Source organism: Chiloscyllium punctatum, chromosome 12 (genome assembly GCF_047496795.1).
Source record: "Chiloscyllium punctatum isolate Juve2018m chromosome 12, sChiPun1.3, whole genome shotgun sequence".
Lineage (NCBI taxonomy): Eukaryota > Metazoa > Chordata > Chondrichthyes > Orectolobiformes > Hemiscylliidae > Chiloscyllium > Chiloscyllium punctatum.
The window spans coordinates 85,924,296-85,950,890 of NC_092750.1; the positions used below are offsets into that span (position 1 = coordinate 85,924,296).

Genomic DNA, 26,595 nt, shown 5'->3' on the forward strand with positions numbered 1-26,595 from the left:
TAAAGCTATAAAGGTTTGTAGTTACCGAAGGAAATTACATCAATCGGGACCAGCAGAGTTTACAGAGACTGAGTGCATTTTAGAGACAGGAAGAGTTCATAGTCATCATAAGAAATGCAGAAACTAATTTATGAGAGAAGCAGGGTCACTCTGCACTGTGCCCAGAGACAAGGAGGAGTCTCACAGCTGGAGGAGGTTACTAAGGTACAGAGCTTTTTTGTTGTTGTGACGGGGAAGGTCACAGAGATCATGAAGATAGTAGGAGTTCAAAAAAGTCACAAAGGCAGGGAGGTGTTTCAGGTCTGGAAAGGACTACACTGACCAGGATGGCTTAAGGAACTGAAGAGTTGTTTTTCTTCAGTTAAGGAGAGATGTGACAGAACCCGGGATTAAAGGCAAAGGCAGAAACTTGGAGAGTTTTACTGATATGAGGAGTTTACAGGGATAGGTAGGATTGTAGGGGCTGATAGAGATAGGGGAAGTGGTATCAATGAAACAGACAATGGAGAAACTGACAGACGTAGGGAGGGTTCTGTGGAACAGATGAATTTACAGACAAGATGGTGATAACGAAGCCTGAGAATTTTCTCATGTTCCTTGCCCAGCATTGTTCCAACATCATCCCCTCAGGGTCTGAATTAAAGTCCACTACCTCCTCCCTGTGCTGTTTACTGTGAGTGATCTTACCGGCTGCAGGATTTACTGAAGGCTCCAGATCTCCCTCTCCATCTCTCTCTGGCTGACCAACTGTCTTCAATATGGTGATGGACGATTCAGGAATTGGGAATTCTGCTGAGTCAGGGACATCAAGAATACCTACAGGAGACAGGGAAATAGACAGAATGGTAAATTACACTGCTGTAACGAAGGTTACACATGGAGAATGGCACTGAGTCCCACAGAGATATGGAAAATCCCAGTCTCCATCCATGGCCTGTGCAGTTGCTTCCCTCTTGAGTGGAGAATGCTGTTGGCTCAGGATCTGGAGTAGCTGTAAGAGCGAGAGACACTGACAGAGGCAGCAATTAGACCCACACAGTGAGGGATACCACATGGAGAGAGACAGTGATATCAGCAGAGTGCAGGAATGTATCAGGATCACACAATGGTACCATCAGAAGTGGTTCTGACCAGTGAGCACTGCTACCAGTACTCAGGGAGGACTGAGCTATTTTATTGGGATAGGTTCCTCTGGTACCAGGATTATACAGTGTGCGATAAACGGACACAGATGAGGAGGGGGACAGGTCTGAGGTGAATGGAAATTCCCAAGTCCAAAGAGAAAGGTTGAAATATTGGAACACCATGGAGATGTGGATGAAGACCAACAGAAACAGTAAGGGACTGAGTTTATTTAAAATACGACATTGTCAAACAGATTTGTGACAGGAAATTATTGGTTAAAATAAAGTAAATGCCAGTTCCACCCCTCACAATTCCTTATACACCACAAGTGACATCACTTCCGCCCCTCACATCATCACTGATGTCACACACTCAGTGACTTCCACGCCCCCCCACTGCCGTGTTTGCCACCACTTCCGCCCCCACCAACGCCACTCATCTGCATTCTGCTGACACCACCCCCAAGTCCCACCGTCACCATCCCTGCCCCCAGAACCCTGAGGGGAACACCACCCTTGCTCATGACTCCATCCCCATTCCCCCTAACACCACACCCACTCCAGTTACAGGCTCCGTCGCCTCCCCCAGCTCCACACCTACGCTTGGTCCCAGCTCCCAGTCCTGCCGAGTTTTCACCATTCCCTCGGACCTCCCCCTCACTGAGGACGAATGATCAGTCCTCAGCAAAGTCTTCACCTTTATCCCCCTCCGTCCACACATCAATGAATTTAATACACACCGTGACATCGAACACTTCTTCCACCACCTCCGCCTCAGAGCTTACTTTTACAATGAAGACTCCCGCCTATTTTCTGAGGACCCCTTTGCCAGCCTCCAATACACTCCATCCACCTGGACACCCCACGATTTCTTCATTCCCAACTTCCACCGAGACATTAACCGCCTAAACCTATCTTCCCCCCCTCCCCCACTCCATCCTCTCACCCTCACATCGTGCAGCCCTCCACTTCCGCTGCTCCAATACCGACCTCACCATCAAACCAGCAGATAAAGGGGGTGCAGTGGTAGTCTGGTGCACCGGCCTCGACACCGCTGAAGCCATGATGCCAACTCAAAGACACCTCCTCCTACCACCCCTCTACCATGACCCACCTCCCATCACCAAACCGTCATCTCCCAGATCATAGAGAACCTCATCACCTCAGGAGGAGACCTCCCAACCACAGCTTCCAACCTCATTGTCCGGAATCCCCCACTGCCTGGTTCTACCTCCTACCCAAGATCCACAAGCCTGACCACCCTGGCCGACCCATTGTCTCAGCATGCTCCTACCCCACCGAACTCATGTCTACCTACCTCGACATTGTCTTATCCCCCAGTTCAGGAATTACCCACATTCATTCGAGACACCACTCACACCCTCCACTCCTCCAAGACTTCAGTTTCCCTGGCCCCCAACGCCTCATCTTCACAATGGATATCCAATCCCTCTACACCACCATCCACCACGACCAGGACTGCCAAGCCCTCCGTTTTTTCCTCTCCAGATGTCCCCAACAGTACCCTTCCACCGACAGTCTCATTCATTTGGGTCAACTTGTCCTCACCCTTAACAATTTTTCCTTCAAATCCTCCCACTTCCTCCAGACCAAAGGGGTAGCCATGGGCACCCGTAAGTGTCCCAGCTCTGCCTGTCTCTTTGTTGGCTACGGAGAACAGTCCATCTTCCGTAGTTACAATGGCACCACTCCCCACCTCTTCCTCCGCAACATTGATGACTGCATTGGCACCACCTTATGCTCCCTCGAGGAGTTTGAGCAATTCATCAATTTCACCAACACATTCCACCCTGACCTTAAATTTACCTGGACCATCTCAGACACCTCCCTCCCCTTCCTGGACCTCTCAATCCCCATTAATGACAACCGACTTGACACCGACATTTTTTACGAACCTACTGACTCCCACAGCTACCTGGATTACACATCTTCCCACCCAACCTCCTGCAAAATTCCCAACCCCTATACCCAATTCCTCTGCCTGTGCCGTACCTGCTCCCAGGAGGGACAGTTCCACCACAGAACACACCAGATGGCCTCCTTCTATCGAGATTGGAATTTCCCTTCCCACGTGGTAAAAGATGCCCTCCAACGCATCTCGTCCACATCCCGCACCTCCGCCCTCAGACCCCATCCCTCCAACCATAACAAGGACAGAACGCCCCTGGTGCTCACCCTCCACTCTACCAACCTCCGCATAAACCAAATCATCCACCGCCATTTCCGCCACCTCCAAACCGACCCCACCACCAGGATATATTTCCCTCCCCACCCCTCTCCACTTTCCGCAAAGACCATTCCCTCCGTGACTACCTGGTCAGTTCCACGTCCCCGAAAATCCCACCCTCCCTTCCTGGCACCTTCTCCTGCCACTGCAGAAATTGCAAAACCTGCGCCCACACCTCTCCCCTCACCACCATCCAAGGCCCCAAAGAATCCTTCCACATCCAAAGTTTTACCTGCACATCCACCAATATCATTTATTGTATCCGTTGCTCCCGATGCGATCTCATCTACATTGGGGTGACTGGACACCTCCTAGCAGAGCGCTTTCGGGAACATCTCTGGTACACCCGCACCAATCAACCCCACCGCCCTGTGACCCAACATTTCAACTCCCCCTTCCACTCTGCCAAGGACATGCAGGTCCTGGGCTTCCTCCACCACCACTTCCTCACCACCCGACGCCTGGAGGAAGAACGCCTCACCTTCCGCCTCGGAACACTTCAACCCCAGGGCATCAATGTGGACTTCAACAGTTTCCTCATTTCCCCTTCCCCCATCTCACCCCACCTCCAGCCTTCCAGCTCAACACCGCCCCCATGACCTGTCCTAAAGGCCTATCTCCCTTCCCACCGATCCACTCCACCCTCCTCTCTGACCTATCACCCCCATCCCCACCCCCATTCACCCATTGTACTCTTTGCTACCTTCCCCCATCCTCCTCTCTGACCAATCACCTTCTTCCCCACCCCATTCACCTATTGTACTCTATGTTACTTTGTCCCCATCCCCACCCCCATCTCATTTATCTCCCCACTCTGCAGGCTCCCGGCCTCTGTTCCTGGTGAAGGGCTTTTGCCCAAAACGTCGATTTCCTGCTCCTCGGATGCTGCCTGACCTGCCGTGCTTTTCCAGCACCACTCTAATCTAGACTCTGGTTTCCAGCATCTGCAGTCCTTGTTTTTATCTTGTTGGAGGAGGAGACTACCGAGATAAGGCATGTTGTAGACACTGAACCAAGTTACAGGGATAGGGATGGTAGTCTGGAATGCAGTACATTTCAAATATGTGGAGGGGCTATTGGAAAGCAAGGAGGTTACAGCGATAGGATCTGTTATTGGAATTAAAGATTATTGAAGACACTGGACCACAAGACATGCCATAGATACACTGTTGCAGAGTAGTGAGTGTTAATATAACATAACTTACATTGGGGTGGTGATTGAGCCTGGGGTGTGTGTGTGTGTACTGTGCTCCCCCTCCAGCACTGTATCTATGTCATGTTGTGTTAACAGATGTTTGGAGCCCTCTCATTGTTCTTTGCTCTGTGCACTGTGGGTGACCTTACCTCACTACAGGATTTATTGAAGGCTCCAGATCTCCTTTCCCTTTGTCTCTCTCTGGCAGACCAACTGCATTCAATGAGGTATTGGACGATCCACCCAGCAGCTGGGAAGGCTATTGAGTCAGGACTTTCCTGAGTACCTACAGGAGACAGAAAAATAGACAGAATGGGAAATTAAACAGATGCAGTGAGGGTTACATATCGAGGATGGCACTGAGTCCCACAGAGATCTGGAAAATGGAGCGATATTAAGTAATAGTCCCAGATAGTTGGAAGATGTCAGGATCACACAGTCGTGTCGGAAGAATGGGTTTAGCTTCATGATGCCCTGGTATCAGTGCTCAGGGATGAGCACCCAGTGAGCAGGTGAAGTAATGGCGTAATGGTATTATTGCGAGAGAATGTATCCAAAACCTCAGCTAATATTCAGGGGAGGCAGGATTGAATCCCACCATCTGAAAAGGAGACATTTGAAATCAATAATTTTAAAAATAATAATTAACAATCCACAAATAAGTATGAAACCATTACTGATGTACAACAAATCCAAACACTTGTCCTTTAGAGAAGGACATCTGCCCATTCTCACGTGGTCTGCACGACATCCCCACAGCAAAGGGTTTGCCTCTCAATGACCCTCTGAAATGGCCGAGCAAGTTACTCAGTTCAAGGGCTTGTAGGACTGGGCAATAAAGGCTGGTCAGTCAGAGACTCACACATCCTATACCTGATTTTTAAAAAATCCAATAGGATGGTCCCCCTGGAACTGTGCTGGGACCAGTGTCCTGGCCAATCATGTCGGGAGGTTTATGGACAGGGCTTTAAACTGACAAAGAGGATGCAGGGACAGGGTTCAGGTGAAAGAACATTCCAAATCCAAAGAGAAAAGGTGACGCATCGGAACAGCATGGGAATGTGGCTGAAGACAAGCAGAAAGGAACAGGAAGGGACAGAGTTTAACTAAAATTATACATCAGCAAATAGATTTGTGACAGAAAGTTGTAGAAGAGAGAATATTATGTTTTTTTTGAATGGACCACGTTGCTGCAATAAGGTTGATGGATTTGTGACACAGAGGTAAAAGAGATTTAGACACCAGGGTGACATGGATACAGGGTGAACAAAAATATTCAGTGGTTCGTAATCTTGCGCAAACTCAGGCAAAATGGGCAACGCTAACAATAATGGATACCAAAGGCATTACAGAGAAAGTATTTGGCTGCAGATCATGAAGTAGAGTCAGTCTGAATGTAAATTCTGGCTACTACTTGCCAAGGACACAAGCAGCAGAACAGTTTTAACCACCGAAGAGCATTTCATTGCTCATCATTGCATTAAACAGGAACTCATTGGAATTTTTAAAAAAGGCATTGTGATAATTTTGGAAAACCTCAATATTCATATAATCTAGGACATTCACACGGTCAACATTGATATTGGAAGAAGAGTTCGGTTAATTTTTTTTTCAGTGTTTCTTTGAAAAACACATTGTGCAACTGGCGAGGGACATAACTATCGCAGAGTGATCGTGTAATGAAACTTAGTGAATGAGTAATGTCACCTGCAGAGATCCTTCGGGAAATTGTGATAAAGTGCAGTTTAAAGAAATATAAAGTTTTAAAGTGAATCACAGAAAGGACAAGCTACTTTAGAAACAAAAATAGCCAATGACATGAGGTTGAGAGGAGAACTGACCAAGGTAAACAGGCTAAACAGTCTGAAATATGTGCCTGTAAATGAACAGTGGAAAACATTTGAAGGGACAATGCAAAATACTCAACAAAAGGACATTCGATTGAAATAGTAAAAACCTCAGCAAGAAATTCCCACTGATCCCTCACTCATAACAAAAAGAATCATACTAGATTATGAGGCTGAGAAGATCATCAAAAAGTACTTAAAATCCTGAAGTGAGTGTGTGTTTTAGGAGTAAATGTTAATGGATTACAATGGGTCTGCTCGCAGGAGGAGGGCAGTGGGAAGGGGAGCCACGGTCAGGGTTCATTGACACGATAGGAACAGGGAGAGGTGAAGGTACTGGAGGTGGTGAGAGTGTTACAGAGAGTGGTCAGGGTGTTACAAAGCCAGGACGGATTGCTGCAGCTGGAGGGGTTTGCAGAGGTACGGAGGGACATCGGTATTTTTATATATTCATTCATGGGATGTGGTTGTCACTGCCTGGAACAACGTTCTTTGACCCCTCTGCTAATTACCCAGAGGGTAGCTCAGAGTCAGCCATATTGCTGTGGGTCTGGAGTCACATGTCGGCCAGACCAGGTTAGAATATTTGATGTCCTTCCCTAAAGGAGGTTTGTGAACCAGATGAGTTCTTCCTCCTGATCAACAATGTTTTAATGGTGGTCCCATCAATGTCTTTTACAGATACAACATGACATCCCAACTCTTACTCTTAATGCTCTCCTGAATGAAGATAACCATCCCAAAAGCCTGCTTCACCAGCCTGTCGACCTGTGACACCACTTGCAAAGAACTGTGTGCCTGCATCCCTGGGTCACTGACTGATAACACTACCCAGGGCCCGAACATTAACTGTACAAGTCCCACCCTGGTTTGTATCACCAAAATGGAACACCTCACATTTATCTAATTAAACTCCATCTGCTATTCTTCAACCCACTATCCCAGCAGTACTGTTCATCCTGTTGTATCACAGATAACCTTCTCCATTGTCCACTTTACCACCAATTTCAGTGTCACCCAAAACAATTACTTACCAGGAAACCAATACTCCCATCAAAACCATTTATCCAAATGACAAACAACAGGGGACCCACTTCACCGCTGGTCACATGCCTCTAGTCAGAAAAACAACATGTCTCCCATCACCCTCTGTCTACAACCATCAAGCAAATTTTGTATCCAGTTCACGAGCTCCTCCTGAATGCCATATCCTTTTACACTGATCTGAGCCTATTACCCAGTACCAGACAGAACACAGAACACAGAACACAGAACACAGAACAGTTCAGTCCAAGACTCTTCGGCCATGATTTCATGCAAACCTTTTATCCGACTGTAAGATCAAAGTAAACTACATACCTTCATTTTACTATTATCCATGTGTCTGTCCAAGAGTCTATTGAATGTCCCAGATGTGTCTAATTCTCTATCCTCTTATCCATCCTCCATTCACCTTAAAATTATGCCGCCTTGTAATAGGCATTTATTCCATAGGAGGAAAAGTCTCTGACTATTCACTCACTCTGTGCCTCTTATCATCTTGTTCACCTCCACAAAGTCACCCCTTCTTCACTCCAATGAAAAAAGCCTTAGCTCCCTCAACCTTTCTCCATAAGAAATGCCCTCCATTCCAGGCAGCATCTTGGTAAATCTCCTGTGTACACTCTCTAAAACTTGCACATCCTTCCTGTAAACAGGGGACCAGAACTGAACACAATATTCCAAGTGTGGTCTCACCAGGACGCTATAAAGATGTGATAAAACCTCACGGGTCTTAGTCAATCCCCTTCTAAGGAAAGCCAACACAGCATATGCCTTTTTAATAACCCTACCAACGTGCGTGGCAACTTTGAGTGATCTATGGACACGGACCCCATGATCTCTCTGTTCCTCCACACTGCCAAGTATTCTGCCTTTCACCCTGTATTCTGTTTTCAAGTTCAACCTTCCCGAATGAATCACTTCACACTTTTCCAGATTGGACTCTATCTGCCACTTCCAGCCCAGCTCTGCGTCCTGTCAATGTCCCATTGCAACCTACAACAGCCCTCCACATTCCCCACCACTCCACCAACCTTCACGTTATTGGCAAACTTACTGACCCACTCTCCAACATCTACATCCAAGTCATTTACAAAAATCACAGAGAGCAGAGTCCCAGAGCCGATTGTTACAGAACCCCACTGGTTACTGAGCTCCAGGCTCAATACTGTCCATCTGCTGCCACCCTCTGTCTTCTCTGGGCCATCCAATCCTGTGTCCAGAAAGACAGATTTCCCTGTATCCCAGTTTTCCTTCTTTTCTGAATGAGCCATCAACATATTCTGCCATATCCTCAAAGAATTCAATAAGGTTTGTGAGGCATGACCTGACCCCTCACAAACCCATACTGACTGTCTCTAATTTAACGATGGCTTTCCAAGTAGTTATAAATCCTTTCTTTAGAGTCCTCGCCAATAATCTGCAAACCACAGACATTCGACCAAATCTGTAATTCCCAGAATTCTACCTCCATAACATGGCTCGGACTTTACAAATCTTCCCTCCTCTGCCATGTTCCCCAGAAGGGCACTGGAGGGTGGTGGGGGTTACAGAGATAGAGAGGAATATCAGGACAGGAGGATTTTGCAGACATTAGGAGGGTTGCAATGCCAAAAGGAGGCTTCAGTAATTGTGAGGTTTCATGGTGATGAAGACATTTGAGGACGGAGGGAGGATTGTAGGGAAATGAGAGATTTCACAGTTTAGGTGTTTCATTAGGGCTGCAAGTGGTTACTGAGTTGGGGAGGGTGTAAGCACTGGTGGTTATTACATAAACATGTGATTTTTGTTGGAGTGGCAGGAAGAGGATGCAGGAAGCTGGAGAGTATGGGGGCTGAACGATGTTACACAAATGGGAAGAGTTGTCAGGAGTGGAGGTGTTTCCAGAGACAGCAATGGTCTGATCTGGAGCAGAGGACCCACATGCAGACACACAGCGAGGGAAAGACATGCAAACACACACACACACACACACAGTGAGGGGGATACATGCAGACACATAGTGAGGGAGGGACACACACATGCAAATCGAGAGAGAGGACTCACACAGCGAGGAAGAGACACACAGAGTGAGGAAGACACACATACACACACAGCGAGGGAGTGACACGCACAGACACGCAGCGAAGGGACACACACAGCGAGGGAGGGACACGTAAACACACACAGCGAGGAAGACACGCACACACACACGCACGCACACACACACACACACACACACACACACACACAGAGCAAGGGAGGGACACGCACAGACACGCAGCGAAGGGACACACACAGCGAGGGAGGGACATGCACACACACAGCGAGAGGGAGGGCATGTACACACAAATTGAGAGGGGGCACACAAATGCAAAGCGAGGGAGGGACACACACAAATACACACAGCGAGGGAGGGATACACACGCAAAGCGAAGGAGGGACATGCAAACACACAGTGAGGGGAATACAGGCAGACACTCAGCAAGGGAGGGACACACACACACACACACACACAGCAAGGGACGGGGACACACACACACTCAAAGCAAAGGAGGGACACACACACACACACAAACACAGAGCAAGGGAGAGATGCACACACACAACGAGGAAGGGACAAACACACACACTTATGGTGAGGGGAATACACGCAGACACACACATACACTGCAAGGGAGGGACAAGCACACACAGGTCGAGGGGAAGGGCATGTGCACAGAAATTGAGAGGGGGCACGCACACACAGCGAGAGAGGACACACACAGACACGGCAAGGGTGGGACACACGCACACAGCAAGCTGGTCACACACTCACACACAGCGAGGGAGGGACACACCCACACCCACACCCACACACACACACACACATGGAGGGAAGGACATGCACACACACAGTGAGGGAGGGATGAACACAAACACACAGAGCAAGAGAAATTGAGAGGGGGCACACAAACACAGCGAGAGGGGACACGCACAGACATGGCGAGGGAGGGACACATGCACACAGCAAGGGGGGACAGGCACATACACACACACACACACACACACACACTCACAGAGCAAGGGAGTGACACGTGCACACACAGCAAGAGGCGCACACACACATGCACAAAGCAAGGGAGGGACACGCACACATACACACACATACAGTGAGGGAAGGACACTCACATACACTGTGAAAGGGTCACACATACTTACAGCAAGAGGGGACACATACACACAGCGAGGGATGGACACGCCCATGCTCAAGCACACAAACACAGACACACAGTGAGAGAGGGACATGCACACACATAGCCAGTGAGGGACATGGACACACACAAACACACGCACACAGAGCAAGAGAGGGACACGTGCACACACATGCACACACAGCGAGGGAGGGCCACACACACACACACACACACACACACACACAGAGCAAGGGAGTAGCTCACAACACACAGCGAGGGAGGGAGGGACACACACACACACACACACACACACAGCGAGGGAGCGGCACGCGCATGAAGAAGCAAACAAACAAAGACACACACAGCGAGAGAGGGACACGCATACACACACACAGTCAGGGAGGGACATGCATACACAGCGAGGAAGGAACACACACAGAAAGCAAGAGAGGGACATGCGCACACAAAGCCAGTGGGGAGACACATGCTCACACAACGAGGGAGGGACAAGCACACACACCAAGACGGGGGGGGGGGGGGGGGGCGGGGGGGAGACACACACACACACACACACACACACACAGAGCAAGGGGGAAACTCTCTCAAACACAGCGAGGGAGGGACACACCCACACAAACACACACCCACACACACAGTGAGGAGGGACACGCACACACACACACACACACACACACACACACACACACAGAGCAAGGGAGGGACACGCACACACACAGCAAGGGGGGATGCGCACACACCCACCAAGGGGGGAACACACACACACAGTGAGGGAGAGACACACACATGCACAGCAAGGAAGGGACACACCCACAGAGAGGGAGGGACACGCAGCGAAGGGACACACACACAGACACAGCAAGGGAAGGACATGCACACACAGTGAGGGAAGGACACGCTGAGACACGCAGCGAGGGAGGGAGCATGGACACACACAGCGTGGGAGGGACACACAGCGAGGGAGCGACACATACACACAGCGAGGGAGGGACACACACACACATGTCGAGGGGGAGGGCATGTGCACAGAAATTGAGAGGGGGCACACACACACACAGCAGGAGAGGACACACACAGACTCGGCAAGGGTGGGACACACGCACAAAGCAAGGTGGTCACGGACTCACACACACAAGGGATGGTCACACGGACACACAAAGCGAGGGAGGGTCACGCACACATACATGCCCACACAGAAACACAGAGCAAGAGAGGGACATGCACACACGCAAACACAAACACAAGGGACGGATACACACATGCAAAGCGAAGGAGGGACACGCACACATAAACAAACACAGCAAGGGAGGGACATGCACAAGCACACACACACAAGGGACGGACACAAGCAAAGTGAGGAAGTAACATGCACACATACACACACACACAAACACAGAGCAAGGGAGTGACACGTGCACACACAGCGAGCGAGCAACACGCAAACACACACAGTGAGGGGGTTACCCGCAGGCGCACACACACACACACACACACACACACACACACACACAGCGAAGGAGGGACACGCACAGATACATACACACAAACACAGAGCAAGAGAGGGATATGCACACGCACAGCGAGGGAGGGACACACACACACACACACACACACACACACACACACACACACACAGCGAGCGAGAGAGAAACATACACACAATGCGATGGAGTGACACACACTCAAACAGGAGTGAGGGACACACAGTGAAGGGGGGGACACACAAACAAACAGCAAGGAAGGGACACACACACACACACACAGCGAGTGAGGGACTTGCTGAGACACACAGCGAGGGAGGGATGCGAGCACACACAGCGAAGGAGGGACACACACACACAGCAAGAGGGGGACACACACACACAGCAAGGGTGGAACCTCACACACACACAGTGAGGGAGGGACATGCACACAAGGACAGCAAGCGGGACACACACACACAGAGCGAGGGAGGGACACACACACACACACCCCGACAGCGAGGGAGCGACGTGCATGAGAAAGCACAAAAACACAGACAGACACAGCAAGAGAGGGACATGCACACACACACACAGCGAGGGAGGGACACACACACACACAGCGAGGGAGGGACACACACACACACAGCGAGGGAGGGACACACACACACACACACACACACACACAAACACACAGATCTAGGGAGGGACATGCACATACAATGGGGGAGCGACATGCACATGAGGAAGCACACAACCACAGACATATACAGCGAGAGGGACACACACACACACACACACACTCGCAGCGATGGAGGGACACACACACACACACACACACAGAGCAAAAGGGACACACACTCGCAGCGAGGGAAGGACACACACAAACACACACACACACTCGCAGCGAGGGAGGGACACACACACACACACACACACTCGCAGCGAGGGAGGGACACACACACACACACACACGCACTCGCAGCGAGGGAGGGACACACACACGCACTCGCAGCGAGGGAGGGACACACACACGCACTCGCAGCGAGGGAGGGACACACACACGCACACACACTCGCAGCGAGGGAGGGACACACACCCACACACACTCGCAGCGAGGGAGGGACACACACCCACACACACTCGCAGCGAGGGAGGGACACACACCCACACACACACACACACACTCACTCACTCACAGTGAGGGAGGGACACACACGAGGGAGGGACACACACAGCAAGAGACACATGCGCACACACACACTCACACAGCAAGGGAGGGACACACAGACGCATACTGAGTGAGTGATACGCATACACACACATACAAAGCGAGGGGAGGACGCCCTCACACACAGCAAGAGGGGCACACACACACACACACACACACACACACACAGCGAGGATGGGACACGCACACACACAGCGAGGTTGAGACACGCAGACACAGCGAGGGTGGGACATGTGCTCAAAAAGCGAGAGGGGACACACACAAAGTGAGGGAGGGAGACACGCAGACATACGCACAAACACACACACACACACACACACAGTGAGGGAGGGACATGCTCACACACACAGTGAGGGAGGGACAAACACACACAGTGAGGAGAGTTACACACACACACAGCGAGGGAAGGGGACACACAAGCATACACACACACATACAAACACAGAACAATGGAGGGACACATGCACACACAGTGATGTGTCTCCTCGGACGTGTAATCGTCCAGCTCTCACTCCAGTCTGCTCCCTCACAGAGTCACCATCTCTGTGACTCCCAGGTACAACTAGGCCTCGATCCTCAGTGCGGATTTATATTCTCCCAGGTGTGAGTCAGCCTCATGCTCCTGCTCCAAGTTGCTCCCTCACACGGTCCCTCCCTCTGTGACTCGGTGCTGATTTCGAGCCTCCTGCTCTGCTTTTTATCCAAATCCAAGTCCCAGTCGGCCTTGACCCTCGCTGCTGATTTATATTCTCCCGCTTTGTGCTGCAATTGCTCAGGTTCTCTCCCTTTGTGACTCCCAGGTAATGGGAGGCCTCAAGCCTCAGCTGAGATTTATAACATCCCATTCCGCACTGCTCTCTTACAGGATCGCCGTTGTACCTGGAAGACAGTGGGGAAGAGGAGGATTAGACAGAGCAGAGAGTGTTACAGTGATTGAGGGAGCTATAGGGGATGGAACAGGTTATCTGGGGAGCGAGGCAGACCTGCAGGAACTAAAGAATGTTACTGGAAGATACAGAGAGTGTTGCAGACACTGAAGAAGGCAAAGAAATAGAGAGATGGTGGATTGTTCATGATGGAGCTTTGTAGAGTCTAAAGGGCTTCAAAGTTTGTGAGAAGATTTGTAGCTCGGGTGCTCATTGTTGTGGTTCTGTTCACCGAGTTGGGAATTTGTGTTGCAGACGTTTCGTCCCCTGTCTAGGTGACATCCTCAGTGCTTGGGAGCCTCCTGTGAAGCGCTTCTGTGCTGTTTCCTCCGGCATTTATAGTGATTTGTATCTGCCGCTTCCGATTGTCAGTTCCAGCTGTCCGCTGCAGTGGTCGGTATATTGGGTCCAGGTCGATGTGCTTATTGATTGAAACTGTGGATGAGTGCCATGCCTCTAGAAATTCCCTGGCTGTTCTCTGTTTGGCTTGTCCTATGTTAGTAGTGTTGTCCCAGTCGAACTCACGTTGCTTGTCATCTGCGTGTGTGGCTACTAAGGATAGCTGGTCGTGTCGTTTCGTGGCTAGTTGGTGTTTGTGGAAGCGGTTCGTTAGCTGTCTTCCTGTTTGTCCTATGTCGTGTTTTGTGTCGTCCTTGCATGGAATTTTGTACACTACGTTGGTTTTGCTCATGTTGGGTATCGGGTCCTTCGTTCTGGTGAGTTGTTGTCTGAGAGTGGCTGTTGGTTTGTGTGCTGTTATGAGTCCTAGTGGTCTCAGTAGTCTGGCTGTCAGTTCCGAAATGTTCTTGATGTATGGTAGTGTGGATAGTCCTTTGGGTCGTGGCATGTCTTCATTCCATTGTCTTTCCCTGAGGCATCTGTGGATGAAATTGTGTGGAGTTTGACCCCACCCCGCAGCTCACCAATAGGATAAACAACACACTGAGAAACCTACAAAAAAAAACGGACAGATAACCAGGTTTGACCTACAAAGAATGAAAACTGAAAGCAACAACATCCTCAGATTCTATGGACTACCTAAAGTGCACAATCCAGACATCCCACTCAGACCCATAGTATCACGACCAACATAGTATCCTATCAACAAAGACGGCATACTCAAACTCCTGGACCTGTGCCTTACAACATACTTCACATTCAACAACCAAATATACGAACAAATCAACGGCACACCCATGGGCTCACCGATCTCTGGACTCATAGCAGAAGCGGTAATGCAAAGATTAGAACAAACAGTCTTACCGCAAATTCAACCCACACTCTGGGTCAGATATGTAGATGATACCTTTGTAATCATTAAAAACACAGAAATAGAGAACACACACCAGATCATCAATGCCACACTCACCGCAATCCGATTCAGGAGAGAGGAAGAAAAGGACAACCAACTCCCATTCCTAGATGTGATGGTACAGAGAACACCGAATGGAGAATTGACCACAAACGTATCCAGGAAAGCCACACACACAGATCAAGTCCTGAACTCCGAAAACAACCACCCCAACACACACAAAAGAAGTTGCATCAAGACACTGTTCAAAAGGGCCACAACACACTGCAGTACACCAGAACTGCAAAAAGAGGAAGAAGAACACCTATACAATGTATTCGCCAAAAACGGATATCCCCACAATTTCATTAGGGATTGTCTGTATGGATTTGCTAGACGACTGTCCTCTGATATTGATGAGGGCAGTGCAGATGATGTGGTTTATATGGAGTTCATTAAGGTCTTTGACAAGGTCCCACATGGAAGGCTGGTCCAAAAGGGAAGATCCCATGGGATCCAAGGTAAGTTGGTAAATTGGGTCCACAATTGGTGGAGGGTTGGTTTTGTGATTGAAAGCCTTTGCCCAGCGGGTGTACCACAGGGATCTGTGCAGGAGCCATTGCTGTTCATTATGGACATTAATCACTCAGATGTGAAAGCAGAAGGTAACATTAGTAGGTTTGCAGATAACCTGAAAGGTGAGGGTGTTGCCCACAGTGAGGGGGATGGACTCAGGCTGCAGTCTGATATCGATCAGATGATAAACTGAGCAGAGTAATGGGAGACAGAGTTTACTTCTGATCACAGTGAGGTAATGCACTGAGAGAAGTCTAATAAACAAGTGATATACATCATGAATGGTAGGTCCTCCTGGAGTATTGAGGAATACAGGGACATTGGTGGGTAAGTCCCTGGATGTCTGAAGGTGTCAGCACAGGTAGACAGGGTGGGGAATACACTTGAACTGGAAGCAGGAGGGGCCCCACATCCTGGTGGGGAACGTTGCTGGAGCTGCTCGAGAGGATTTAAACTTGTCTGGCAGGGCTGCGTGACCCCAAAGAGTCGTAAGACCAGAAAGAAAGTTGAGGCTGGTACAAATGTTCAAGAGAGCAATATAAGTAAACAAGGCAGGCAAGAACATAGCAGACAATTAGGGAAAACTGGTGGATTAAACTGCAGTTATTTCAACGCAAAGGGCCAGACAGATAAGGCCGATGAACCCAGAGCATGGATGGGAACATGGGATTGGGATCCCATAGATATTACAGAAACACAGCTGAGGGAGCAACAGGACCAGCAGCTCAATGTTCCGGAGACAGATACTACAGGAAGGATAGAACAGGAGGCGAAACAGGAGGAGAGCTGGTGGGTTTGATTGGGGGGAAACATCCCAGCAGTACCTAGAGGGAGTATTCATGTCGGATCGCCCAGTTAAACGATATTAGTGGAACTGAGAAATAAAAATTGGTCATTAGTTTTCTACGGTCGGACTACAGCGATAGGCAATGGGAGATGGAGGAGCAAATATGTCAGGAGATTTCAGATATCTCTTCGAATAATAGGGTTGTAATGATAGGGAATCTTAACCGTTCCAAACCTGGACTGGGATTGGTACTAAGTTAAGCATTTGGATGGAAGGAATTTGTTAAGTGTGTTCCGAAAACTCCCAGTCATTATGTAAGTGGCCCAACTGGAGAATGGGGCTAAACCTGACCTCCCCTTGGGAAACAAGGTCGGGAACAGGACTGAGGTGTTAGTGGGGGAGCACTTTGGAAAGTTACCACAATTGTATTAGATTGAAAATAGTGATGGAAAAGGACAGGCCTAGTCCACAAGTTAAAGTTATTCAATGGAGCAAGATAGTATTAGACATGAATTTTTAAAGTAGATCTGGGGAGGCTATTTGCAGATAAAGGGAAGTCTGGTAAGTCGGAATATTTTAAAACCAAGATAAAAGGAGCGTTCAGCGCCAGCGTGTTCCTGTTAGTGTGCAGCTCAATGCTGACTGAATTAGGAAACACTGGCTGAGTTTCGAGGCTGTGGTCAAGGAAAAAAAGGGGTCACATGTCAGATATAACTGGCTGACTCAAGGGAATCCCTTCAGGAGCATCGGGGCTGTAGGAATACACTTAGGATGGAAATCAGGAATGAAAAAGGGGACATGAGATCGCTTTGGCAGAGACAGTTAAGGAGAATCCAAGGAGACTCTACAAGTGTATTAAGGGCAAAAGAAGAGCTCGGGACAAACCCGGTTTCCTTAATGATCAATGAAGGCAACGATGTGTGAAACGACAAGATCCAAAACAAATATTTCACTTTGGAACTTACTGTGGATAAAGACTGGGGCGCTCAGGGAACTAAACAGTGTTTGGCCTGACCACTATTGGAATACTGTGTGCAATTCTGGTCTCCATGCCATCGGAAGGATGTCGTGGAACATGAAAGGGTCCAGAAGAAATGACCAAAGATGTTGCCAGGGTTGGAGGGTTTTTACTTCAGGGAAAAACCTGAATAGGCTGGGGCTGTTTTCAGTTGAGCATGGGAAGCTGAGGAGTTAACTGATAAAAGGTGTTTAAAATCATGGTGGGCATCGATAGGATCAAGAGATAAGGTCATTTCCCCAGGCGAGGGAAACTTTTCAAAGGTATCTAAAGGACAACGGTCTCCCGCAGAGTGGATGGAATAAGCTGCCAGAGCAAATAGTGGAGGCTGATAGAAATACATTTAAAAGGCATGTGGATGGGTGTATGAATAGCAAAGGTTTAGGGGGATATTGGCAAAATTGTGGCAAATGTGACTGGAAACGTCATGCAGGAGTTGCTCCGAAGGGCCTGTTTCTGTGCTGTACATCTCAATGACTCAATGTCTTGAAATGAGTCCACTTTATAGAAAAGGAGGTGCTGGAGGTTTTAAAACATAAAGGTAGATAAATCCCCAGGACCTGATCAAATGGATCTCAGGACATTGTGGGAAGCTGGTGAAGAAATTGTAGGGCCCCTAGCAGATATATTTGTACCATAGAGAGCTATGTGTGATAGGCTGATAGACTGGAGGGTGGCATTGTGGAGCGTGAAGAAGGTTTTCTGAGATTACAAAGAGATCCTGATAAAATGTGTGAATGGCTGAAAAACTGTTGATGGAGTTCAATCTGAATAAATGTGAGGTAATGCATTTGGTACAACAAACACGGGCAGGCCTTACACAATTAATGGCAAGACCTTTGGTAGTGTTGTAGAACAGAGGGACCTCAGGGTTCAACTACATAATTCTTTGAAGTTTGCAACATGGAGAGACAGGATAGTTTAAAAAAAGGTGCTTGCCTCACTTGCTTCCATTGCTCAGTCCTTTGGATATAGGAGTTGGGAAGTCGCATTGAGATTATCCAGGCCATTGGTGAGTCCTCTTCAGGAATACTGTGTCCAGTTCTGGTCGCCCAGTTATAGGAAGGATATTATTAAGCTGGAAAGGGTTGGGAGATTTACTGGGATGTGGCTGGGTACGAAAGGCTTCAGTATAAAGAAAGGCTGAATAGGTTGGTATTTTTCACTGAAACCTGAATGTTGACAGATGACCTCATCGAAGTTTATAAAATCATGAGGGGGATAGATAGAGTTAATGGAAGCTGTCTTTTCCCATGGACAGGGGAGTTTCAAGACAAGGCACTACATTTTTAAGTGTAAGAGGAGAGACGTTTAAAAAAAAAGACTTGAGAGGCACATTGTTACACAGAGGGTGGGTTGTGTGTGAAATGAACTTCCCAAGAACATGGGGACAATTACAATGTTTAACAGACATTTAGATTAGTCCAGGAATAGGAACGGTTTGAAGGGATATGATCCAGAAACAGGCAGGTGGGATGAGATCTGTTTTAGAGTATGGTTAGCGTTAACTGAACAGTGCGGTATGACTCTCTGACTATGATTATAATGTTGTGTCATTAATTAAGAAAGGCTGCAAGAGAAATCCAGGGAACTACAGACTGATGAGCCAGACATCAGGGTGGGTCAGTTATTGGAGGTCATTCTGAGAGGTAGGACTTACATGCATTTGGAAAGACAAGGACTGATTACGGCAGCCAGCATGGCTTTGTGCATGGGAAAACATGTCCCACAAACTTGACTGGAGTTTGCTCAAGATGTGACCAAAATGATAGACGAAGGGGCCAAGGAATGAAAGATGGAGTTTAATTCAGTTGTTGGATTTAGTTCAGACAAACCAAGGAGGACTAACACGGGTAATGGTTGGGCCCTGGACAGTGTTGTAGAAAAGGGAGAGACCAAGGGGTGCAGTTACATTATTCCTTGGACTGGCATCACAGGGCGACAGGGTGTTGAAAGCGGCAATTGGCACACTTGTCTTCATTGGTCAGAGCATTGAGTACATGAGTTGGAGATATTGGTAACATTGTCGTCAATATTTCTCCTGGGCAGAGGAGGCCACGGGGTGACCTTATACAAGTTTATGAAACCATGTATGGTCTAAGTAAGGTGAATTGCCAAGGGTAGGTGAGTCCAAAGCTAGAGGCATAAACGTGAGGTGTGAGAGAGCAAGGATTTAAAGAGGGAGCTGAGGGACAACATTATCCACAGAGGATGGTGCATAGACGGAATAGACTGCCAGAGGAAATGGTAAAAACAAGTACAATTACAACATGGAAAAGACACTCGGGCAGGTACATGGAGAGGAGAAGGTTTGAAGGGATATGAGCCAAACACAGGCAATTCCGTCTCATTCCATTTAGGAAACCTCGGCCAAAGAGTCATGCAGCACAGAAACAGACCCGATGTCTCCAGTTATTGGAGGAGGAGACTATCGAGACAAGGCATGTTGTAGAGACTGAAGCAAGTTACAGCGATATGGATGGTCATCTGGACTGGAGGTTTCAAATATGTGAAATAATTGGTGAGAGGGGAGGAGATGACAGAGATAGGAACTGTTATAGGAGTTAGAATGATTGAAGACACTGGTCCTCAATACAAGCCATAGATACAGTGTTGGAGAGGGAATAGGGAACAGAAAAATCCCAGGCAGCATTACCACCCTCTCGTGGGAGGCCTGCTTTCCCCTCAGTTGTACTGATGCTCCCTAAGAAAGCACAGGCCTGGACTGATAACTGGGAACTCCCGATGCTGTCTCATTACAACAAAACTTGCAGCAGGCGTGGTGATTGAGCCTGGGGTGTGTCTGTACTGTGCTCCCCCTCCAGCACTTTCTCCATGTCATGTCTTGTTAGCTGATGTTTGGATCCCCCTTATTACTTTCTGCTCTGTGCACTGGAATGATCTTACCTGGCAGCAGGATTTATTGAAGACTCCCGACCTCCCTGACTTTGTCTTTCTGGCTGACCAACCATCATCCCAACCAGCAGTTGGCAAGTCTATTGAGTCTGGAACTTCATGAGTACCTATAGAAGACACAGAAATAGGCAGAATGGGCAATTAGACGAATGCTTTGAGGGTTACACATATAGAATGGCACTGAGCCCACAGAGATCTGGAAAATCCCAGTCTCCATTCCTGGCCTGTGCTGCCTCATCTCTCTGGAGTGGAGAATTCTGTTGGCTCATGATCTGGAGTAGCTTCAAAAGTGAGAGACGCTGACAGAGGCAGCAATTAGACCCACACAGTGAGAGATACCACATGGAGAGGTACTGAGTCACATCACCAGAGTGCCGGCTCAAACAATTGTGCAGGAAGAAAGAGTTTTGATTCATGTTGCACTGTGATATACAAACTGTAAGCAGGCAAAGTGATAGCCTAGTGTCATTATTGTGTGACAATTTATCCAGAAACTCAGCAAGTGTTCTCTGGACACAGGTTCAAATCCCACCATTGCAAATGATTGAATGTGAAGTAAATGCTTCAAAACAATGTAATTAAAAACCTGTAAGTGAGTATTAAACAATTGCTGATGTTAATAAAAATCCATCGGGTGAATTCCTGTCTTTAGTGAAGTAATCTAAGATGGGACTGGGATATCACAGGTATTACAGAAACAACAGCTGAGGGAGGGACAGGACAGGCAGCTCAATGTTCCAGGGGACAGATGCTGCAGGAAGGACAGAAGGGGAGCTGAGAGAGGAGGAGAGCTGCTGGTTCTGATGGGGTGAAACATCCCAGCAGGACTGAGAGAGGATATTCCTGCAGGATCGCCCAGTGAAGCTGTGTTCGTGGAATTAATCAATAACAATGGGGCTTCCCTTTCCTCTGATTGTTCTACAGACCCCGAGAGCCCCGCCCTCCTGCACCTTGACCTTCTCAAGATGGCGGTCCTCAGGCCCGCGCTCCCTCTTCCCTCAAACAAATGGCGTCCGTGACCCAGGATCCCTTCCCTGATCAGAGACCGCCGCCTCTTTACCCAGGATTGGAGGGTCTTTTCCGAGTTTTTTTTTAACCTTTATCCGGGACTTGTGAATTCTCTCCGCTCCTTTCTCCCGTCAAAGCTCCCACACACTGGCTCTGAGCGCCGCTCTCTGAAGCCGATCGCAGCCGCTGCCGGAGAAAGTAGCTCCATGTCTCTGTGTCCTGACCAATGTGACACTGCGCATGCTCTGCATAGAAACAAAACTGCGCGTGCGTCTGAGGTTATCAGTGAGTTCATAGAGAATATTCATATCTGCACAGACTGATGGGTAAAATATTAGTCATTAACAATTGCTTTGTCGAGTTATAATCATGGAGATGTATAACATGCAAATTGTCTGGTCCAAATCAACCATACCGGCCAGCTATGTAAATTACCAACTATTCTGCGGGTTTGAAAAGAAGTTTCTTACTCGAGTCGTGTAAATCGATCGGAAATATGTACGTTATCAGATTTACATTTCAACTACAGTATTTTTTTAAAATCTCACATTGATTTATGAGAGACGTTTAATGCTCCACTATGTCGTGAGAATGTTCAATCCTGCAAAATAGTTTGCTCTCTGACCAATCCTGAAGCGATCACTCTCCGAGAATGCTTTGGCCCCTCTCCTCATTCACTCTGGTTAGAGGACCGGCCGCTACTCGGTCCTCCTGTTCCGCCCCTTCCTCCCAATTGCAGAGTTGATTCGGGCGTGACTTAGCATTCGAGTCGATGTTTTGTGTCGCGGTGAAAATATCCCGAATCTTGGACGAGAGGCCTGGGTTCAATTCACTGCTTGTGCAGATGTGTGTAATAACAATTTTAGCAGGTTCATTCGGAAAACTAAGGGAAGTCAGGAACAGTGAAAACAAGAGAAAATGCATTCAATGTGATGGGGCTTTCAATGCTCAGATGATTTGACTCTTTACCAAGCGTTTCAGGGTCCCAGTACAGACTGTTGCACTGCACTTCGTGCGCAGCCAGATACCACGATTGTAGGGCAAAGTGCTGGGATATAGAGGTGCTTTTCTGGAAGGCGCTCGGTTTTTGTGGTGAAAACAGTTGAGAAGGAGTCGGGTTTTGTATGGAGCTACCTGTCCCCCTCCTGTTGCAGCCTCTTATTATTGCCCTGACTCTACCTCGTACATGGAGAAAGTGAGGACTGCAGATGCTGGAGATCAGAGCTGAAAAATGTGTTGCTGGAAAAGCGCAGCAGGTCAGGCAGCATTCTGTACCTCGTACATGTTTGGTAGAGATCAGTGACATTTCGTAAGCCCACAATACAAGATCCATCACTCTGTTTAAGTCAGTAAAAATCACTTGTAGCACAATAGTCAGAGAACAATCCAGCGCAGAACAGGCTCTTCAGTCCTTGATGTTGCGCCAACCTATGAACTATTCTCAGCTCATCCCCCTACACTATCCTGAAATCACCCATGTGCTTATCTAAAGGATTGTTTAAATCTCGCTATAGTGGCTGAGTTAACGACATTAGTAAGTAGTGGATTCCATGCCTGAACCACTCTGAGTAAAGAACCTGCCTCTGACATCTGTCTTCAATCTATCACCCCTCAATTTGTAGATATGCCCCCTTATACACACTAATGTCATAATCCTAGGAAAAAGACTTTCACTGTCTACCCTATCTAAGCCTCTGATCATCTTGTTTGTCTCTATCAAATCCTCTCTTCGCCTTCTTCTTGCCAATGGGAACACGTTCAAGTCTCTCAACCTTTCCTCATAAGAGCTTCCCTCCAGACCACACGACATCCTGGTAAATATCCTCTGTGCCTTTTCCAATGCTTCCACATCCTTCCAGAAATATGGGCACCAGAACTGCACACAATATTCCAAATATGGCCACACCAGTGTTTTGGATAGTTGCAGCATGATATTGCAGCTCCAGAACTCAATCCATCTACAAATGAATTCTAACACAATGTATGCCACCTTAACAGTACTGTACACCAAGGTGGCAACTTTCAGGCATCTATGTACATGGCCTCCAACATCCTTCTGCACATCTACACTACCAAGAATCTTTCCATTGACCCAGTACTCTGCAAAGTGCATCACATCACATTTAGCTGCATTGAACTCCATTTGCCACTTTCAGCCCAATTCTACAGTTTATCCAAGTCCCCCTGCAACCTGTAACATTCTTCCACACTGTCCACTACTCCACTGACTTTGCTGTCGTCTGCAAATTTACTAATCCATCCACCTATGCCTGCGTCTAAGACTTTTATAAAAATGACAAGCAGCAGTGATCCCAAAACATAACCTTGTGGCACACCACTAATAACCGCACTGGAGGCTGATTATTTTCCATCATCCACCACTCGCTGCCTTCTTTCAGAAAGCCAGTTTCTAATCCAAACTGTTAAATCACACTCAATTCCATGTCGCTGCATTTTATCTAAGAGCCTACCATTTGGAACCTTATCAAAGGCTTTACTGAAGTCCATGTATACCGCGTCAACTGCCCTACCCTCATCTATATGCTTGGTCACCATCTCAGAAAACTCAATGAGATTTGTGAGACACGACCTGCCCTTGACGAAACCATATTGATGATCTGAAATCATATTGTTGTTTGCCAGATGATTACAAATAGTGTCTCTTATAATCCTTTCCAAAACCTTTCCTACAACAGAAGTAAGGGTCACTGGTATATAATTTCCTGGGTCATCTCTCCTGCCCTTCTTGATCAAGGGCATAACATTTGCAATCATCCAGTCCTCTAGTACTGAACTTGTAGGCAATGACAGCTCAATATCAAAGCCGAAGTATTTGCTATCTTCTCCCTAGCTTCCCAGACAATCTACAGATAAATCCCATCTAGTCCAGGGGACTTGTCTACTTTCAATCCTTCGAGAATTGATAATACCTGTTCGTAACTAACCTCTATCCTTTCTAGTCCAACGTCTTCTATCTCATTATTATCTACAATATTCTAATTTTCCTAAGTGAAAACCAATGAGAAATGTTTGTTTAGCACCTTTCCGATTTCCACAGTGTCCACACTCAACTTCCCACTTCTGTGTTTGATTGGCCCGATTCCTACCCTATCCTTTATTCCTCACATACCTATAGAAAGCTTTAGGGTTCTCCTTTATTCTATTCACTAAAGACTGCTCGTGTCCTCCCTTTGTTCTTCTTAACTCTCTTTAACTCCTTCCTAGCTGATCTGTAAGTCTCCATCGCCTCATCTGTACCATTTGCCTCATCAAAACATTATCCTCCTACTTCTTCTTAACAAGAGATGCAATTTCTGTGCTAAACCACGGTTCCCTTACCTTATCACTTCCTCCCTGCCTGACAGGGACATACCTATCAAGGACACGCAATATCTGTTCCTTAAACCAGCTCCACATTTCCATTGTCTGCATCCACTGCATTTCGGTACTCCATCCTATGCATCTTAATTCTTGATGAATCGCATTATAATTGCCACTGCCCCATCGATAAGTCTTCACCTTGACACATACCTATCCCTTTTCATTGCCAAACTAAACATAACTGAATGATGAGTATAGTGTGATATTGATCAGATCGGCCAATGGGCTGAGGAGTGGCAGATAGGATTTAATATAGATAGATTAGGTTAGGATATCTGGTTGGCATCGACAGGTTGGACCGAAGAAGTGATTGATGTCAGCGGCGGACCAATGGAAAGGCAGGGGAGTAGCTTGAGGACCTGGCTGGGCAGTTGGTCCTCCGGCCAATCAGTGAATGAGGGCGGGACTAGACTATACCACGTGATCATCCTCGCTGTGAGCGCGGATGTTTGGAATGTGTGTGCGCGGAGTTCTGTCGGTAAGGAAAGAAATAAACAGCAGGAAGCGGGAGGGAAATGGTGTTGGTATGGTCTGAGAGGTTTTACATACATTTGGTACACATCAGAAAATACAGATTTGAAACGTACAGTTCCGTTTTTGCAGCAAACGGGCATATGTTGAGTAATCGGCCCGAGTGAGCGCCGCCATCTTTATTGGGGGCAATGATTCACTGGACACGTGCGCGGCCGCCAGCTTTGTAGGGGGCAAAGTTCAGAGGGATGTCTGTGCAGCCTTCCCTGGTATAAAGAGTCAGAGGGCAGGATTTACACAGAGCACATTCAAACCCAGAGAAATGGATTTTTTTTTCTGGATTTGTTTCGTCATTCATTTAAATGATTTGGATGTGAATAGAGGCCGTATAGTTAGTAAGTTTGCAGGTGACACCAAAATTGGAGGTTTAGATTAGATTAGATTACTTACAGTGTGGAAACAGGCCCTTCGGCCCAACAAGTCCACACCGCCCCGCCGAAGCGTACCCACCCATACCCCTACATCTACATCTAGACTTTACCTAACACTACGGGCAATTGAGCATGGCCAATTCACCTGACCTGCACATCTTTGGACTGTGGGAGGAAACCGGAGCACCCGGAGGAAACCCACGCAGACACAGGGAGAATGTGCAAACTCCACACAGTCAGTCGCCTGAGGTGGGAATTGAACCCGGGTCTCCGGCGCTGTGAGGTAGCAGTGCTAACCACTGTGCCACCGTGCCGCCCATTGTGGACAATGAAGGAGGTTATCTCAGAGTACAGTGGGATATTGATCAGATGGGCCAATGGGCTGAGAAGTGGCAAAAAGGATTTAATTTAGGTAGATTAGGTTAGGATATCTGGTTGGCATAGGTTGGACCGAAAAAAGTCTATTTCTGT

The 26,595-nt window shown here is 47.9% G+C and overlaps 1 long non-coding RNA gene across 3 annotated transcripts in view; it reads right to left on the reverse strand.

The window, feature by feature from the left end:
• LOC140483495 (uncharacterized) overlaps nucleotides 1-4,830 on the reverse strand; it is a 92,773-nt gene extending 87,943 nt beyond the window's left edge. For all 3 annotated transcript variants that reach the window (XR_011961984.1, XR_011961983.1, XR_011961982.1), the window contains exons 1-2: nucleotides 4,717-4,830; nucleotides 688-816 (exon numbers count right to left, since the gene is read on the reverse strand). This is a non-coding gene — a long non-coding RNA (uncharacterized lncRNA). The remainder of the gene's footprint in view (nucleotides 1-687; nucleotides 817-4,716) is intronic.
• Nucleotides 4,831-26,595: the final 21,765 nt, after the last annotated feature.